The sequence below is a fragment of the Carlito syrichta genome, unplaced genomic scaffold (genome assembly GCF_000164805.1).
Source record: "Carlito syrichta isolate Samal-C Ts95f unplaced genomic scaffold, Tarsius_syrichta-2.0.1 Scaffold54480, whole genome shotgun sequence".
Taxonomy (NCBI): Eukaryota; Metazoa; Chordata; class Mammalia; order Primates; family Tarsiidae; genus Carlito; species Carlito syrichta.
Window position 1 is genome coordinate 57,826 of NW_006998576.1, and position 18,772 is coordinate 76,597.

The 18,772-nt window shown below is 43.1% G+C and overlaps 1 pseudogene; it reads right to left on the minus strand.

Annotated features, from left to right (window-relative positions):
- Positions 1-201: 201 nt before the first annotated feature.
- The window catches only part of LOC103250923, a 41,392-nt pseudogene continuing 22,821 nt past the window's right edge, over positions 202-18,772 (minus strand).

The following is an 18,772-nucleotide window of genomic DNA, read 5'->3' on the forward strand; positions in this document are numbered from 1 at the left end:
AAAAAATATACTTGAATCCCATCATCATCATCATCATGGAAATGGCTTTAAGAGAAAACGGGTCAAATGAATATTATTGCTTTCCATTTTCAACCAGTAAATAGATGCCATTGATAGACTGCCATGGGTCTGTCAAGAGTGCTCAAGCTATGTTACATAATACAGCATGCCTGTTCACAGAGGGGAAAACTTGGAAATAACTTATGTGTGCTTCTTGATTTCATCATACAAGACAAGCACAAAAGCACCACCCATACCTCTGAGAACGTTGAACCATGCACCCTTGAAAAAAGCTTTGCCTCCTTCGTCATGAGCAAACTTCCTCCGGCAGTCAAGTGTGCCCATGTACATGGTATCAGTTCCTTTGCACCCTGACTGCAACATCATGCAGTAGCGGACAGTGTCAAATGGATAGAAAGTCAACCCAGCAATGGCAGTGACAGACTGTGTGATTATCCAGCTGATGATGATGTGAGTATTCTTGGGATCTGGAAGCATTCCTTTCGCAGTATCTTAGATACCAAAGTAGGCAGCTCGGTAGATAATAATACCCTGCACAGACATGTTAAAGCCTTGGTACAGGCCCTTAATCCCATCAGATGTGTAGATCTTAACCAGGCAGTCACTGAGGCCTCTGAATTTCCTTTCAGCTCTGGCTTTACCCATGTCAGCTGCTAGACAGGTACAGGCAAAATCAAGAGGGCACACAAAACACAAGGATGTGGTCCCAGTGGTACTGCCTGATGCCAAATTCCCTACAAAGTAGCACCAAAACGGGGTCCTCTTGTCCACATCACCCAGGAAGATCTACTTGCATTTATCTTTGAAGGCAAAGTTGAGAGCCTGGGTGGGGAAGTATCTGATGAAATTGGCTAGGTTACCATGCCAGAAGAACAGGACTCCCTGCTCCTTGGGGATACAGACCACGCAGTCTATAATGCCCTTGTATTGCTTATCTGCAGTCATTTGCTTGCTGGTGTGCTGCACCTGCATCAATAGCTTGACCCACTCAGTGGGCACTACCACAGTCTTGGAGATGGCCGTGGCCACTCCACCTGCCAGGAAGTCCTTGATGAAGGACACAGTGCATCTGTCATGTTGAAAGGAAAGAGGAGGTAGGTGACCGTGGGATGGGACTGGGCCAGGAACCGGCTTTGACTCTGGGGCTCTGGGCTGCTATAGATCTTCTAAATAATTTAATCTTCATAACCACCTGTGAGATCCATATTACTAGAATTTCCATTAGTTAGATGGGGAAACTAAGGCACAGAGAGAGTAGGTAATTACCTGAGGTTATAAGGCTAGTAAGAATCAAAGTGAGGATTTGAACCCAGCCAGGACCATGCCCTTAACCTCGAAACTTTGCAGCAGATGTTGTCATGGTGCACTTAGTGCCTATCAGGATGGGCCAGCTTATTTCCGGACATGACATGACATAAAAATAATATCCAAGCCCACTTCATGTACATGGCATCAGAATCCTACTTAATTGTGATTGATACTGCACATGATAAATGTGGATGAAAAATTACTGATTAGTAGTTTTGATTATTTTTACCTGGAAATTGGGGCATTGGCGGAGGTGGGAGGAGTGAGGTTAGGGACATGGTGGGCTGGAGCCTACTAAAACTAGCTCACTAGTATTAACTGTGCACATCTCTTTCCAGTTCTGTGTTCAGCGACCTTCCATTGGTAGATTAAAATAGGCCATGGAGAAAGTGTTTACACCAAGAAAATTGGCAAATGCTACAAGCAGTTATGCAGCTGACAAGGAGAGCTCTCTCCACTTGTGGCAGATCAAGTTACACTATAGACACAATAACTGTCATGTCTTGAACTGAGCTGAGCTTGGGCTGTCCAAGGCAAGAGGCTGCCTCCTCCAACTCCTTGAGGCACTCTTTCCCTTCCTCTCCCCCAGAGAGTCACCCCTCCTATCAGGTGACTGATGGCTCACTGCCCAGTTAAGTCACAAGCACAGCGCCAGCATCCAGCTTATCTCAGCAAACCTTGGAGGTGGCTGTCTCCAGAGATGGATATTTTTATAGCCACAAAGAACCACATGGTGCAATGGTGCTTGTCACTGGGCCATGACTCAGGAGCTTTCGATTTCAATTCGGGAACTTCTGCTAACGTGTTGGGTGACCTTGGGCAAGTCAACAATCCACTCTGGATCAGTTTCCTTTCCAGCAAAGCAGACACCAACACTCACAAAAGATACCAGAGAGCTTAGAGAATAAGATGTAAAAGCAACATCAAACAATCTGCTTAGGCAAGAGTCAACTATCAGAGCCCAGCTGGAAGGGTATACCAGGTGGGGACCTGGAGGTTACTTGGTGGTCTATTTCTTGCGTGGGAAAAGGCGGTGAAGGGGACATGCAACAAAGAAAGGGGGGGTGAGGAGGAAGGAATGTAGAGAGAGGGTGACACAGAGTAATGGCTTATTTTAGGTGTCAACTTGGCTGGGCTAAGGGCTACTCAAATGGCTGGTAAAGCATTACCAGGTGTGTCTATGAGGAGGTTTTTTTTGGAAGAGATTAACATTTGAATCAGTGAACTGAGTATGGAAGTTTGTCCTCACTAATGTGGACAGGCATCATACAATCCATTGAGGGCTGGGATTAGACAAAAAGGCAGGGAAAGTATGCTTTTACTCTCTCTGCTTGAGCCAGGACATCCATCTTCTCCTGGCCTCAGACACTGGTACTCCTGGTTCCCAGGACTTCAAACGCAGATTGAACAACACTATTAGTTTTCCTAGATCTCCAACTTGGAGATGGGGCTTCTTGGTCTCCATATACATGTGAGGCAATTTCTTTAATAAAATCCTCTCTCTCTCTCTCATCCCCCCCTTTTAAAAATCTCTCTTATTGGTTTCATTTTTCAGGGAGAACCCTGACACACAGTTGCTACATACCTCATTGCTGAATATCACTATGATGACCTTCTAAGTACTCCCCTTGGGAAGCTATACACCGACACCAGTGCCTCGTCCACCTGTCAAAGCAATTTTGGAACTCTTTTTCTGGAATGGCCATCAGCGCTATCATTATATTACCCTTGATATCTTGAATGTCATCAAAATGTCTTCCCTTCAATATTTCCTTTATTATCAGGTAAAGAAAAAGGTCACTGGGGGCCAGATCAGATGAGTAGGGAGGCTATTCCAATATAGTTATTTGCCTACTGGCTAAAAACTCCCTCACAGACAGGGATGTGTGAGCTGGTGCATTGTCATGATGCAAGCGCTCCTTCGGGACCATTTTTGCACACATCTTACTCATGCCAAGATTTTCAATTAAGATTTTCCTAACTGTTTTTCTATCGATATTTATTTGGTCTGCTATACTTCTCACAGTCAGTTGATGCTTTTGATGCACAATTTGATGAATTTTGAAATGTTTTCATCAGTTCTGCTCATTATTAGCTATCCTGACCTCTCCTCACCAGTGATACTTTCTGTCCCCTCAGAAAAACATTTAATCCATTTGTGCACTGCTGTTTTCTTCATGGCATTATCCCCACAAACTGGGACTAACATGTTCCTGATTTCACTTCCACTCTTGCCAAGTTTAACAAGAAATCTAATGTTTGTTTGTTGCTCTAATTCAAATTCCAATGTTCTCATGCGACAGCTCTGATGGCCATTCCAGAAAGAGTTCCAAAATTGCTTTGATGGGTGAACTAGTCGCTGGCATTGGTGCATAGCTTCATAAGGGGAGTACTTTGAAGGTGACTGTAGTGGTAGTCAGCAATGAGGTATATAGCACGTCTAGGGTGAGTTCGTGAACTTAATTGTCATATCTCATATTCACCCACTCTCTCTACTTCCCATGGCATTTCTGTCAGTAACCACAACTTTTTTGTGAGACTGCCCTCAATAAACTTCCAGACTCTAGTAACTCTACCTCCTCCCCATAGCTCTAAGGGTGACAGCAGCTTCCTCTGTTTCTAAACTATCCCTTATCTGCTTCCCAGCTCTTCCATCTCTATGCCACCAGTTCCCTAAATTAACTCCCCTCAGTTTGAAAGACCTAAAGCGGTTCTTATTTCCTGACAGACCTCACCAACAAAGGACAAAGTGGGAAAGGAAATGTGGCAGAGGAGTTCCTGAAAACTCATTGCTACTATGGGGAATAACTGATTGTAGCTCTGCACATGCTAGGAACCCAGTGAATGCTTTATGCAGTGAGCCAGGCCTATGCTAACAGGCAGCTCAGTACCTGGGTTTCCAGGATCTGGGCTTTCCACAACCAGACTGTCTCTGCTGATCCTCTTCTTCACATGATGAGATAAAGAAAAAAACCCCAGAAGATTCAAGTCATCAAGTGGAATGTTCTCTTAGTTTTCAAATTTCAGCTCATGACAGATCTATTTCGGTATGACTTGGGTCATGTCAGCAGCACACAGGCAATCCAGGGCAATCCAGGGGGCAATCCAGGGCATATGAAGTGGGCAAGTGGGGTCATCAAAGCCTAAGGAGCCTGGAGGAAAAGACTGAACCACTTCCCCTGGGGCATTCTGCAAAGCTTTTCTCCTCCTCCCTTTGTTGATGCTCTACCATCCTGGCTGACTGGATAGCTGTCCACAAGGACAACTTCACTGGGCTTCCTGCCATTCTGATTTCAACTGAGTGTGGCAGGAGATTGGGGTATAAGGGGACAAAAGTGGTTGGATCATGAGAATTAATTGTACACATTTATTTCCAATTCTGTATCTAGAGACCTCATGTTGGTAGCTTGAAATAGGCCAGGGGGAGAGTATTTACATGAAGAAATGGACAAATGCTACAAATAGTTTTTGTTTTGTTTTGCTTTGTTTCCCCAGCGAGCCAACTATTCAACATTGACCAGCATATCATTGTGTTAGGGTATTTATTCTGCTGGTTCCCTCCTTGTGGAGTTGCTTTGGGCCAACCTTGACCTTCACTGTTCTTCTCAAAGTAGGCATCTAGACATGCTTCTCTCCTTCTGGACACTGTACCATATCTTGTGGTTTTCCAACTTACCTCCAGTTCTGAAGGTAGCCCTCTTATGAAACAACGCTCAGATTAACTTGCTTTGAAAGGGCCATTTGTTGCCTGCAGAGACCATGGCTGATACAGTGGAGAGCAGATGAGTCGTAGTCACTGTCCAGTTCATACCTGGGTGTAGGATGACATGGCCACTCATGCCTCTAAGTATGATGGTTCCAGAACTTGAGTCTACTGCATCAAGAGAGCCAGAAAAAATCAGTAGCCTGGAATGATGTCCAAATGCTCTGTTGTAAAAGCAACTTTTCCTCAATGTCTTTTCTTACTAATGTCTGCTTATTCCTATAACTCCTCTAATCCTAGAACATATTTAAAAAAATCCCTTTTCAAAAAGATGACTTTGGAAACCCTCACATTCTACTGCAGATTCTGGAGAAGAGTCTCCACAATTTGGAATCAAGAGTCTCTTGTTTTGGCAGCTGTTCAGAGTGTGGAAGTCTCAAACCAGGGGCTGTCAACTCATATTGCCTATTATGGTCACCTGGAAACTACAGAAAATTGAATACTTGGGCTTCCCAAGCCAAGTAAATCAGATTCTGATAGACCCTAACTGTGTGAACTTGAGAAATAACCTCTCTAAGTTATTTTGCTCATGAGAAAGACAGGAAAATCTCATAGGACTGCTGGAAGGATTGCATGAGTAGTGAACAGTATTTTGCATTAGCACACTCATCCATCATTTTCCCACCTCCATCCCTTCAGCAGCCCCTGAGGACAGAGAAGACAAAGCGGGTCACTGTGTTGGGCTATTTATGGACCAGAACATTAGCATCACCTGGGAACTTGCTAGAAACCCAGATCCTCCAGACCTACTGCTTCAGAAACTAGGATGGAGCCTAGCAGTTGGTGTTTTAACAAATCTTCCTTATGATTCTGATGCATGCAGAGTCTGAGACCCAGTGGTCTAGAGGTTCCTCTCTTTACCTGCTAGTGACTTCTGGAATGACTAGCTACACTGTTCTCCCCTCTTAGGCTCAGGTCTTTTCCTTTGGCTGACTGGACTCCCACTCCACAGGCACTCCAGGCCTTATATTCTTACCATACAGCTCAAGACTACCCCTGCTATCCTCACCTTCTACCAACTCTGCAAGGGTTATTTGGTTTTCCTGAGCATGAGAATACAGGTTTATCACTCATGAAAAGAAGATAGAGGGCAGACATAGTGAAATGGTGGAGTGTCTTCTTCCAAGCTATCCAGGGCCACTGTTCTGGAAAGAAATTGCTTTCCTGTTTTGCTTTTTAAATGACTATGGTGTTTATAAATTATATATTTTTGATTTTCTTTTCTCATCAGAAGAAGACTCTTGGGATAAAAGTGTTTGCCCTGGGAGATAGAGGCATGGAAGCAGTTTTTCCTCTCTTAAAGTCCTTGAGTATATGAGTGCCTATGGTTGTCTGCTTGTATATTTAGATTGGAGTGGGCAGGTAGTAGGATTTGAGGAGAAAGAAAAAGGGAAAGACTATCTCTCTGTAATATGCACATCCTCCTGCATCACTGTTCTGCTAAAAGGTATGATTTGGAAGTTTGAGATCAACAGGGTTAGAGCAGGATGCGTTGCTATGGAGATTTTCCAGCCTAGGATGCTGGATTTCATCTGTGGGCTCATTTTTCAAGTACAGGAGGGAAGGGCCTCTTCCCACTGATACACAGTGTCCCTGCAGACAATTTCCTAACTTGCCTCTGTGACTGCCTGACAGAGCATGCTTTTAAGCTTTCATGAACCCCTACAGGATAATTAAACTCCTGTTTGGTTAGATGCAGGCATCGGGCAAGTGTGAATGTTGGTTTTGGAGAGAAACTGCTTAGACTCCCGACAGGAATCCAGTCTCCTTGACTGGTGGGCTCTGGCTTTTATAAAATGCCTCTTGGTTTGCCCTAAATTACATCCATCATCCATTGCTCTGAATTCTATTGATGAATTTTGTACACGAAAAGATCTCCAGGATCTGGGAGACCATCTTCTGTGCAGTGGATGCAAATTAGCTGAGATTTCACTTACTAAACATGAAATCAACCACTTGGCCTCTCTACACTACATGCTTTCTCCCATGGGCAAGCTTGGCAGCCGTAACTGCAGGTCATCCAAATGAACAAAGTGCACAAAATGAGTGACCGAGAGGGTAGAAGTTGCTCTCTGCTGGGCAGCCTGGTCCAGATCAGCTGTCGCCAATATCTCTCTCACTCATGAGCTATCTGTGATTGGTACATTTTCAACTACAGTGTGATGGATGGTGACGGTGTCCAAGTGGAATTTACAGATGGCCCTCCAGCAGAAGAGCAGATGATAGAGACTCATTACCTGACAAAAGTGCTCTGTCATTTCAGTAGATAAAAATCTTGCAGCTGCATTTTCACACTCTGTAAGACTCACACCATAGTGCAAGTGGGAAACAGACAAGCCCATTGCAAACTTATCATTCAGGTCCTGACACAGCAATACACTCTTCAAATCTTTATCCATGAAGATTCTTCAAGCGCTATTGTTTTCTCTAAATGTTTTTACATCTTTAACATATAAATTCTCACACAGACCTCTGTGTCATTTATCAAATTGTTAAGCTGTTGATGATGATTATGGAGTAAATTAAGGACAATAATCATAAACTGCATTGAGGTATTTATGAATCATTGTGGTGAAACTGCTTTATAGCTCTGAATAAAATCCTTGTCACATTCTATTTAGATGTGTTTTAAAAAGTAATGTTCTGCTACAAAGTGAGGTTTTTGGAATTGAAAGCCCTTGGTGTCGGGGAAGAGGCTGCTAGGCTGCTTGTTGCTATGGGGACCATCAAAGGCAAACTTTGGTTCCTACTAGGGCCTTACTAGTTTGGCCAGAGGCAAGAGGCCAAGGGGAATGATTTTCCTGACTAAAGTAGAATAGAAAAGGTACAGAGGAGGAGGAGGTTGGGTGTGGAGGAAACTTCCTCTGATGGATGCCCGAATGAATCTCACCACTGGGTATAGACGTCTGATAGAAACAAGCTCTCTCTTTCACTGCATTTGTAGGAAAAGCTACAACCTTGGCTGTATGACAGAGGTCCCAGAAACCACTGGTGGAAGGGGCAGACCAGGGAAATCTAGTTTCTCTAACTAAGAAAGTTCAAATTGGCAGTTATCAATATGGTAGTGAGGCCTCCAGACACTTGAGGCCAGGGGTCTTCTCCATGACTTTGGGTTTCCTATTGAGATAAGCTACAGAATTATGTTGTCATAAAGATGATAAAAATTATTACGGTAGAAGGGTAGTAAGAAAAGTATCTTAATTGTCTTGCTGTATATTTTATTTAATCATTGCTGTATACATAAATCTTTCATAATACAGTGTTCTTTGAAACACTTGATCATAGAAAGAAGAACACTAGTAGATATTCTTGGCACCCCCATATCAATTTCCTTCACTGCCTTGGTGCACTCATGCCCCCTTCCCTTCGACTCTAGTCCCCCACCCCTTCCTGGGGTACTGTGAGTTTAGTTCCTAGTTGTTCTAGGCTCATAGGTCACTGGGCCCGTCACTGGGGAGGTCACACCTCACACCACCCCCTAGGGGTGGTCAGCCTACATCTTGGCTACTTGAATGATTCCTTAAGTGAGAAATAAGACTGGTAGTAGTTTGTGCCCGATAGCTTCTTACGATGGTGGGAGTAACATCCCTATTCTCTCTATCCTGGTCCCTCACTGGCTTATAGGTCTTCTTAGAAAGCAAATCCACAATAAGTAATTTGTACCAAATCCCCACTTCCAGACACCCTGATCTGAGACAATAGCCTCAGAGCAAACTACATGCTCCCCAGGCTCACAGTCATGCCCATGGCCTGGCCACATTCTCCTCCCAGAAAATGCATGACTTTTGAGCCCTGACTTTGCAATCAGAGTCCTGTAAAATGATAGCGCTGTGTCACTTATGTTTCAAAAACCTGAAATATTAGATCACCAATGAAAAACTTGGGAAGGAATAAAATGTGTACATTTCCTGAAATTTTAAAAATAAACCATTTTTTTACATGGCAATAGACCATTTGAATAATTTGTAGTGATGGCTAGATCATGTTTTGGGGGAACATATTCAGCTACTTCTGTTTTTGTGGTCATTAATATGTATACCACTTCGAATTTTATGGGTTTTATGAAATGAGTGAGACCTAAAAGGACAGACCGAGAGTGGGAAGCCATTTTCATCTTGTTTTTAAACCCTGACACAATGATGAGAAAATAGAAGCTATGTTTTTAGAGAAATGCACACTTTAGGTAAAATTAACTTTGCCAACTTCATCTATTCAGAAACAGACTTCCTGGTGCCAGGTGTCAGAGATATCTCATAGTGGCAATCAAGCTTGCCTAGAGTAAAGGGAATTTATAAGGCCTAAGACATCATGCATTGGGCAAGGATTGTAAAAGCCATGGAACTAGTAATTACAAAAGTTATGACCGCTGGGAGGGAGAGCAGGTGGGGATTGGATCTTCCAGTAAATTGGGCACTATCTACAGGAAAGCCAAGTATCCCCTGAAGCTACCCACTGGGAATGCCTAGAAGATAAGGGGAAGTGCACCCTCCATTAGCTCTAAGGAATGTCACTGGGGAAGGTGCAGGGGAATTAGAATCCTTGTCACGCCCTTCTCTAGGGGCTATGATAATGTGGGTGGACATTAGTGGGTCTCTGTGTCACAGGTTCTCCAAGACATTCAAAGGTGGTCGATAAGGAAGTCTCAGCAGTCACATCTACCTGATTGCAACATCTCCAAGGAAAAGGATTTAAGCCAGGGCTTTGGGGGGCTACATCGTCACACTCACCTAGAGTGTAGGCCCGCTCCCTATCTGTAGGGGACGAAGTTTTCTTAAATAAATCTTATCTTCTTTCGCCTCTGTGTGTTGCAGTTCTTTGCATTTACTCGGATCTCTGGGTTGCCAGTGCGCACCCTGGCACGCCAGCTCCAGCGGTGCTGCGCCTCTCTCCCTGTGCCTCTCTCCATTCGTCCATTCCACCCTCACCCTATCTGGACCCTAACAAGACCCAATATAGGTCATAATATCCGTGTGTTAAAGACAATTGTCATATTTATCATGTAAAAGTTGAAATGTAAAGAATTATGACCACATAAGAAGCCCAGAGTCAGTACCAACTCATTGTATAGCCGCCAAATTGCAAAATAGGGAGTGTGATGGTTAATTTTCTGTCACCTTGACTGGGATAAAGAATGTTCAGATAGCTGGTAAAACATTTTTTATAGTGAGAGTACTTTTTAGAAGAGATTAGCATGTGAATAAATAGACTGAGTAGAGAAGATCACCCTCACCAATGTACATAGGCTTCATCCAACCCACTGACAGAGGAAGACTGAATTCATTCTCTCTGCTTGAGCTGGAACATCTGTCTTCTCTTGCCTTCAGACTTTGGGGCTCCTGGTTCTCAGGTCTTTGGATTCAAACTGAGTTACACCCTAGATCTCCAGCTAGCATATGGCAGATTGTGGGACTTCTCAGCCTCCCTAATCGAGTAAGGCAATTCCCAAAATAAATCACACGCATACACACACAGAGAGTTAGCTATTTAATGAGTCAGATTGAAAACACCATATAGTTTGTTTATAAAACTAGCCATGGTATTAGATCACCAAATCCTACAGGCATCACGCATGTCACCCACAATCTGGAACAGAAACAGCACAGTCAATGAACATCCCAACCCCAACATTTGCTGATTTTGTGACCCTGGTCAATTACGTGATGCTAAGTTTCAGATTTTTCATCCATAAAACAGGCACAACAATGTCTACGTCACTGAGTAATTTAGGGTGTAATGCAATGATGTCCAGAAAGCACTCAGTACTTTGGTTGAGTATAAAATCTCAAAAAATGGTAGCTATTAATCTGAAAGAAGAGCTATACTCCTGCTTTTTGGAACTCTACTTGGATATTTATATAAAACACCTTACAAGTAAAAAGTTAACAAAGATCACAATTGAGAACGAACTCTGTATTATTTCAAACTTTCCTGATCTTTGTCCCTGTGCATTAATGTATTTTTGAACATAGATGTCCTTGTATACACATGGCATTTTTCATTATGTTTTTTTCCCTATTCAGTATTATTTTGCATACACGTACCTATGTTTTGGCATAGTCTGTATATATCATTTTCATATTTTTATCCCTTAAGGCAACACATAAGAATATTATAAGAAGTTGAAGATGAAACTGACACATTATATTAATATTTGTGAAAAAAACCCTGGGGCTCCAGGATTCACCAAATTATTAGGCAAAACCTGTTAGCAAGTCACTCAGTACCTTCATCAGCCAGCCAGGCTTAATCTCTCAGAAGTCTGCCCTTTCGTTCCCTGAAGGAGACCCCACATTCTCTGCCATGCGTGGCAGACCGGGAATGCAGGAGTTATGGGGGAAGGAAGTATTCACCAAGACAGCTATGAAAGAAAGGTGGATTTATTAAAGGGAAGATATGTTGTGAAGGGCACAACAGGCAGAGGCAACAGAGAATGCTGTTTGCCAAGAGGCAGGGGCTAGATAATGGTATGTATAAGACTATACTGGCTGTTCAGTGTGGGCCTGGGAAAATTGTCTTTGGGGGTGATCTGCAAAAATATTTCCAGAGGTTTGTGAAGTGGCCAATTGATGGTGGTATCTTGTTTCTTGAAGATAAGGCTAGTTAACAGCAATAGTTGACTGCCTTTTTGTTTGCTGAGGAACCAGAACTAACAATAAGTTGCTAATTGCTTCCTTTGTTGGCTGCCACCAACAGCAAATGTTTTGCAGTTGTCTAACCAGTCTTTGCAGCTCCTTGCTGCTTTCAGTAAATTTCTATGTGATTTTTTTAATCTTGTCCCTTTCTTTAGTATAATTTACTAATTTTACTCTATTGATGCTGACCTAATTTGGCCTTATGTTCCTCCACGTTCTCCTCTGTTTGCTTCTCTTCTTGCTGAGACCACTTCACTCCTGATGATCCTTTTTAGAAAAGAGCTCCTCAGGGACTGTCCTGTTCATGATGGAATGTTCAGTTGCACTTCTGGCCTCTACCCACAAGATGCCAGAAATACCTACTCCCAAGTTGTGACAGACAAAAATGTCTCCAGACATTGCCAAATGCCCCCTGGGAGACTGGATCACCCTTGGTTGAAGACTGCTGTGTGAGGACCTTACCCAATCACAGACTCTGAACTTTGACCATCTCCTACCCATAGCCTCAGAATGTCCCAGTTTTACTTCTGCATCATTTCAAGAGCTGCACTAGCTCTTTCTCAGAAAGTTTAGTCAGCATTACAGAAATGAAACAATATGATTGTTGTCCAAAATAGGGTATAATATCTGCAGGTGGAACAAAGCAAAATGATTTCTACTCAGTGTAATTATAAGTGCGATAAAAAGGCAACTGAGGACAATGGAAAGTAATAATAAGGGAAGCCTATCTAACTGTCATGGCTGTTGTGTTTCAGTATGTTAGTTGATTGACTCAATAATTCATTAAACATTTATTGAGACTATAATATTCCAGGCACTGGGTTTGACTTGTAGAATGCAGAGAAGTATCAGACAAAGTGTCCAACCTCAGAATAGAGACAAACAGGCCAGGCACAGTGGCTCATGCCTGTAATCCTAACACTTTGTGAGACTGAGGTGGGAGGATTGCTTGAGACCTGGAGTTCAAGAACAGAGATAAACACAAATAACTGTCAAATACTGTCGAACCAGTGAAATAGCAGTTTCACTGATGAACTGTGGCTAAACAAAATATGCTATATGCAGACAGTGGAATATCATTCAGCCTGAAACAGTTTAAGAAGGAAAACCTGACACATGCTACAACATGGATGAACTTCAAAAACATTATGCTCAGCGAAATAAGCCAGATACAAAAGGACAAATAGTATGTGATTCCACTTGTATTAGGCACCTAAGTAATCAAATTCTTAGACACAGAAGGTAAAATGGTGACTTCTATGGACTAGGGAAAGAAATTGGGAGTTATTGTTTAGCAGTGTTGTTAGGTTGACGTGCCTGTGCCAAGAATATGCAAAGAATTGCACAGAAATTAGATTGAGAAAGATAGTTTATTTAGAAAGTGGATGTGTGAGAGAAAGAGAGAGAGAGAATCCACTTCTCCAAGATTGGAGAGGGGGTCAAAACTTAAAACAAGCATGACAGCGAGTGCTGGAGGTTGAATGCTTTTAAAGCTTCCATTTGGTGGGGTAGGTTGCCATGGTGATGGGATGGTAGTCTGTTTTACGTCATTACAAAGGAATGTTGGAACGTCATTATACAGGAACTGTTGCCATGGTGATGGGGTGGTGGTCTGTGTCATATAGGTCAAGAAAGGCTGATTACAATAGATTAGGTCAGCTCCTCTCTTTATGGCAGGAAGACAAGTACTTTGGATAAAAGGGTAGTGCGTACAAAGAATGTTTGAGTGTTGCAAGACAATTATCAGTAACTACTTCTGGGAAACCAGTTTTATTCCTTGTTAATGATTAGAAGGTGGGTTAAAATAAACTGCTGACTAAAGTTACTCCATTTTAGCTTTTTACCCTTTCAGGTGTTATGGACTGAGTTGTACCCTCCCTCAAAATTCATATGTTGAAGTCCTAATCCCTAATATGACTGTATTTGAAGATTGAGCCTTTGTCAGGTAATTAAGGCTAAATAAGGGTAGAGCCCTAATCCAATATGACTGATGTCTTTTAAGAAGAGGAAAAGACACTGGAGCCTTCTCTCTCCAAGAGAAGAAAGGCACATGAGGACACAGGGCAAGCTGGCTCACTACAAGCCAGGAAGAGAAGTCTCACCAGGTATCAACCCTGCTGACACCTTGATCTTGGACTTTCAGCCTCCAGAACTGTGAGAAAATAAACACCTGTTGTTTAAGCGGTGTAGTACTTTGTTATGGAAGACCTAGTAGACATATAAATGGATACACAGTTTCAGTTTGGGAAGATAATAAAGTCCTGGAGATGGATGGTGGTGGTGATGGTTGCACAACAGTGCAAATGTACTTGATGCCACTGAACTGCACACTTAAAAATTGTACAATAGCAAATTTTAAGTTATGTATATTTTAGCACAATAAAATCCACACCACACAGTGGTCGTCAAAAGGATATGCAGGGTGGCTTATGGATGGGGCTGTTCCACTTCAGGGAAACTCTGCAAGAATCTACACAGAGAGGATGAAGTGTGGGATTCTGTCAGGAGAATGGACACAGACGTGAGACCTGAGGAATGATGGACGAAGGGCTACGCCTTTTGCTACGTGAACTCTTGTAGCTGGACATTTAAAAAAAAACTAGAAAAGCATTATGCACTGACATTGATTTAGAAATAATGGATCAAATCATTTCTATGGTTATCACAGAACCAGTTCTCTCAAACGGTGTAAGTCCCTGCTTGGATGACAAGGCTGGGGTATCGGGGGTAACCCTGACTTTAGGTGACAGATTTGTGACTTAAATTTTGCATATCATTCAATATTTTGCAGATTGAATCATATCTTCCCATTGATGTACATCATAATCCCAGAGCTATAGTCAGTTTGTTCCTGATTGATTTTTCCCTTTGAATGGATTGTTAGAGCATTCTCTGCATCCTTTGCTTCTCTTGGTAGCCTGCAGCACACGCACACACACACACACACACACACACACGTGCACGCACAGATGCATGCATGTGCATACACACGGAGCCATAAGAGACTGGTGGCTTTTAGAGGAAGCCTGTGACAAATCCTTCTAGGTCTTGAGCAATAATTTCCTAGCATTTCTGTTTTGAATTTCCAGACTTTCCTATTTGGTCACACCTGGAATATGTGAAGCTCAGACATAAAATAATAAGAATATCATGAAGACCTGTCACATCTTTCATCTAAAACTCCAACGCTAAGAACTCAATAAATATTTATTTGGCACCTATTATGCTTATCACAATGTGGAGAAATATTTTGTTTATTTTTACTCTACCTGTGTCTAACAATTATTGATGGAGAATCTACGAGGAAGTAGAAGATAATGTTTTGTTTGGATACTTTTTTTTTCTCTTTGACTCCCCAGTGCTTAGCATAAGATGTAATCGGCCCTCATAAAAAATTCTTTCAAAGAACGAATGAAAAATACACAGTCAATTCAATTAGGGGGTTGGGACTTACGCATAATAAACTAATTAGAAACATATAGAAGCATTTATGGAAATAATAGATGTTAAAGGGGTGATCAAAGGATTAAGAGGAATGGCGTCAGTATCCACTGAGTCCCTGCTACACGATCAGCTCTCAAATGTTATCCGAGTTTAATTTCTCGCATGACCATTGTTTCAGAAGGAGAAATCGAAGGGCAAAGAAGGTTTTTCTGTGTCTTGTACAAGATCACACAGTGAGTCAGAAAAGAATCTGGAGTTTGAGCTCAGGTTTGTAGATTTCGAAATCCCAGTTCTTTCTTCTCTACTTTGCTACTAAGTACTCTCAAAGGCTTCCAGAAAGGAAAGAGGCCCTTGGAGGCTGCCCATCTGGAAAGGCTCTCGGAAAGGAGTAATTGGAGCTGCACGTTGAGCCTAGGACTCAGGAAGTAGAAGGAAGAAGAAAGCCAGTTGGCTGGAGTGGGTGGCTGGCCGGGAGAGCAGGGGAGGATTGTCCTGGGAAAGAAGAACCAAACTGTGACAGCCTCGAGAGGCATCCCCTCCCAGGCCAGAGCTTTTCCCAAGACATGATGGATCTGTGGTTGGTCCCGACATTGTAGGTTCTTAAATGCCAGGCTAAGGGCTGAAACTTTAGCCTGTAGAAAGAAGAGCCCGTGAGGATTCATGCCTGATTGACTACAAAATCATCTTAAGGGGAGATAGGAATACTTAAGAATAGTAGAAAGGGCTTAGAAGAACTGAAGTTCCCTTAGCTAAGGAAATCTGAAATGTGAAACACAGCATACTCCTTCTTGTCTCTTTTCCCTGCCCCCAGCCCACCCCATTCCCCTCCCCAGCACAACACACATGATCCGGTGACCCTAGTGACTAAGTCCAGGATTGGAGAGGGTGCATCCCACCCCCATTCAATGGAAAGGACCTTCCAGTTTAGACTTTCCCAGCCAGCAGCCACAGCATACTCTCACTTTGCATCCACGGTGACTCAGCATTCACGGTGACATGGAATGCGATGCAAAATGATCATCCCCCCCCACCACCACAGGCCTGTCCTGGGCTGTGGACTCTACCTCAGGATCACTAAGGCAAGTGCCAAGAAGACAGGTCTTTGCCAGGCCCTGCCCATCAAAAGAGGCTGAGGAGGACCGCTCACGGTGGCCTATACCTTTATTTCTAGCACTTTGGGATGCTGAGACAGGAGGATTCCTTGAGCCCAGGAGTTCCAGACCAGCCTAAGCAACACAGCAAGACCTTGTCTTGACAAAAAATTAGCCAAGTGTGGTGGCATGCACCTCTATTCCCAGCTACTTGGGAGGCTGAGGTGGGAGGATCCCTTGAATCTAGGAGTTTGAGACTGAAGTGAGCCATGATCACGCCACTGCATTCCAGCCTGGGTGACAGAGTGAGACCTAGACTAAATAAACAAACAAAAAAGGAGGCTGAGGAAGGCGGCGTGGCTACAGGCTCCCCTTACCTACCCCAGCCATGTGTGCCCAGTCCCTGAACACTCCTGCTGTTGGCCTGTGCCAGAGTTGGAGCCCATCCAGAAGAAGCCCCTGTTTGGAAATTAGCAAAAGGATCTCCTTTCCAGTAACAGCGTTGCAAATAAGAGGTCAGTTTGACCATATGAATCTGAGCAGACTTAGAGATGGTCTCAGGTGAGCGGTGCTCAACCAAAGTCTGAAAGACTGGATGTGAATTTTGAAGCACACCTCAAAAGAGTAAACATATCTAAGGGAATAAAAGGTATGTATTGATGTACGGACTTTACATCTTAAAACCTCATTGCTTCATTGATGAAATTCATCTCTCTGATGTAGGGCATCTACACCAAGACAAATAAAATCTCTGACCCCAAGGGCCTCTTCACCTCTCTCACACCCTCCTCGCTAAACCAGTTATTCAACTCTGAGCTCACTCCCTCACAGTGTTTTCATTCTGACACAATCATCCCAGCTTCATTCTGACACAATCATCCCACCTTCCCTTTCTTTCTTCCTGCTGCATCTGGGTCCTTTGACTCTTTTAGCACAGTGTTATACTGGGACTTCCCTCTCTCCCTGGTCCAGCAGTGATCACCAACCAACCTCCAACCCTGGACCCATCTGCTTTTCTCTGCTTTTGCTCATATAAAGCAAGCGGAAAGGAAGAAAACCATGAATTCATGGCTGACTGTGGAGGTTTGCCATTTCTGGTCACAAACTACCCCCAGTTCTGACAACCCTCTTTTCTGTCCCTAGCCAGATGCCTTTCTAACCATCCATGCTGTTGATTACAAATCTGTGCCACTGGGCGCACCCTGGGGTTGGTGTGGTCAGCATGGTCCACAGGTGCCTCCCTGGCCGAGTTCCGTACTCTGGTGTTGGCAGCATGCAGCAAATCACGGGGTGATTTGGGGCAAGAACTCCAGACAATGGCAGGTGAATCAGGGGCGCCAAGTACATGGAAATCTCTGTGGAGTCGGATTTACAAGGTGTGTGAGAGGAACCTGAGAATTCTGAGTTTCCCTCACACAGGTGAAAGGAAAGCAAAGGAAACACTGTTTTGTTTCTATTCTTGTAAAACTGCCCTTATTGCCTAGATGTGAAGCCTGGGAAGTTCAAGAGTACACATCGTTTAAATAAGAGGCTCTTCATAAACTTGAAAAAAGAAAAATGACCTCTTTCATCTGGGAAAAAGATATCCCATATTCTAGATAATGTTTTTAAGGGGAGCAAACTGGTGACCTTGACTTTACGTTGAAAGTTAGAGGTGATTGGCCATCTCTATAAACTTACATCTTCAAGTGATTACGGGAGGTACGCAAAAAGCCAATGGCTGACATTTTTCTTTTAATAATGCAGTAATGTTTCTACAATTAATACAATATATGACCACCCTCCCCCCCAAAAAGAATTCCGGAGGGCTTCCCATTAACTCCAGGACAAAGTCTGGGTTCCTGAGGGTGGTGTCTAAGGGCCTTGAAAATGTGAGACTGAGTTGCTTCCCTGCCCACAACAGGCCATACCCCTGAGGTCTCTATCCTCCAGGACATTTTGAGAGTCTGTGACTTCCTGGCCTCACTGCCCTTGTCAACCCTTCTCTCCTTTCATAAACCTGCATCCTACTGTCAGCTGGCAAACACCTACTCAGTCCATAAGATCCAGTTTGATGACTACTCATCTCCAGAGCTTTCCTGAGCACTCCAAGGTAAAGTTAGTCATCCCCCTTCCTGCACAGTCTGTAGCTCTCATCCAATTATATCAGACGTATTGATTTGTGTTTGTCTTTCCCATCAGGCTTGAGCACAGGCAGGAACTATGTCTTACTCATCTTTGTGTCATCATTCCCCCAAACCCGTCACTATCACCATCACTATGACTGGTATGTAATCATGACTTGATAAATTAATCTTTTGAAGAAGCAATTTCTTTTTCTGTCTCTGAATGTCTTGGTTATTGGGGTCTTCATTATGAAGAGAAATAGCAATTGGACAACACCATCCTTAAACAGTATTGATAAAGTGACCTCGGGCATGAAACCATAAAAGAGTTTATGAGAATAGGTCTAAAATAAAATTCAGACAATTATATAAATACTAGTAGCCAACCAAGATATCATGAATATGTAC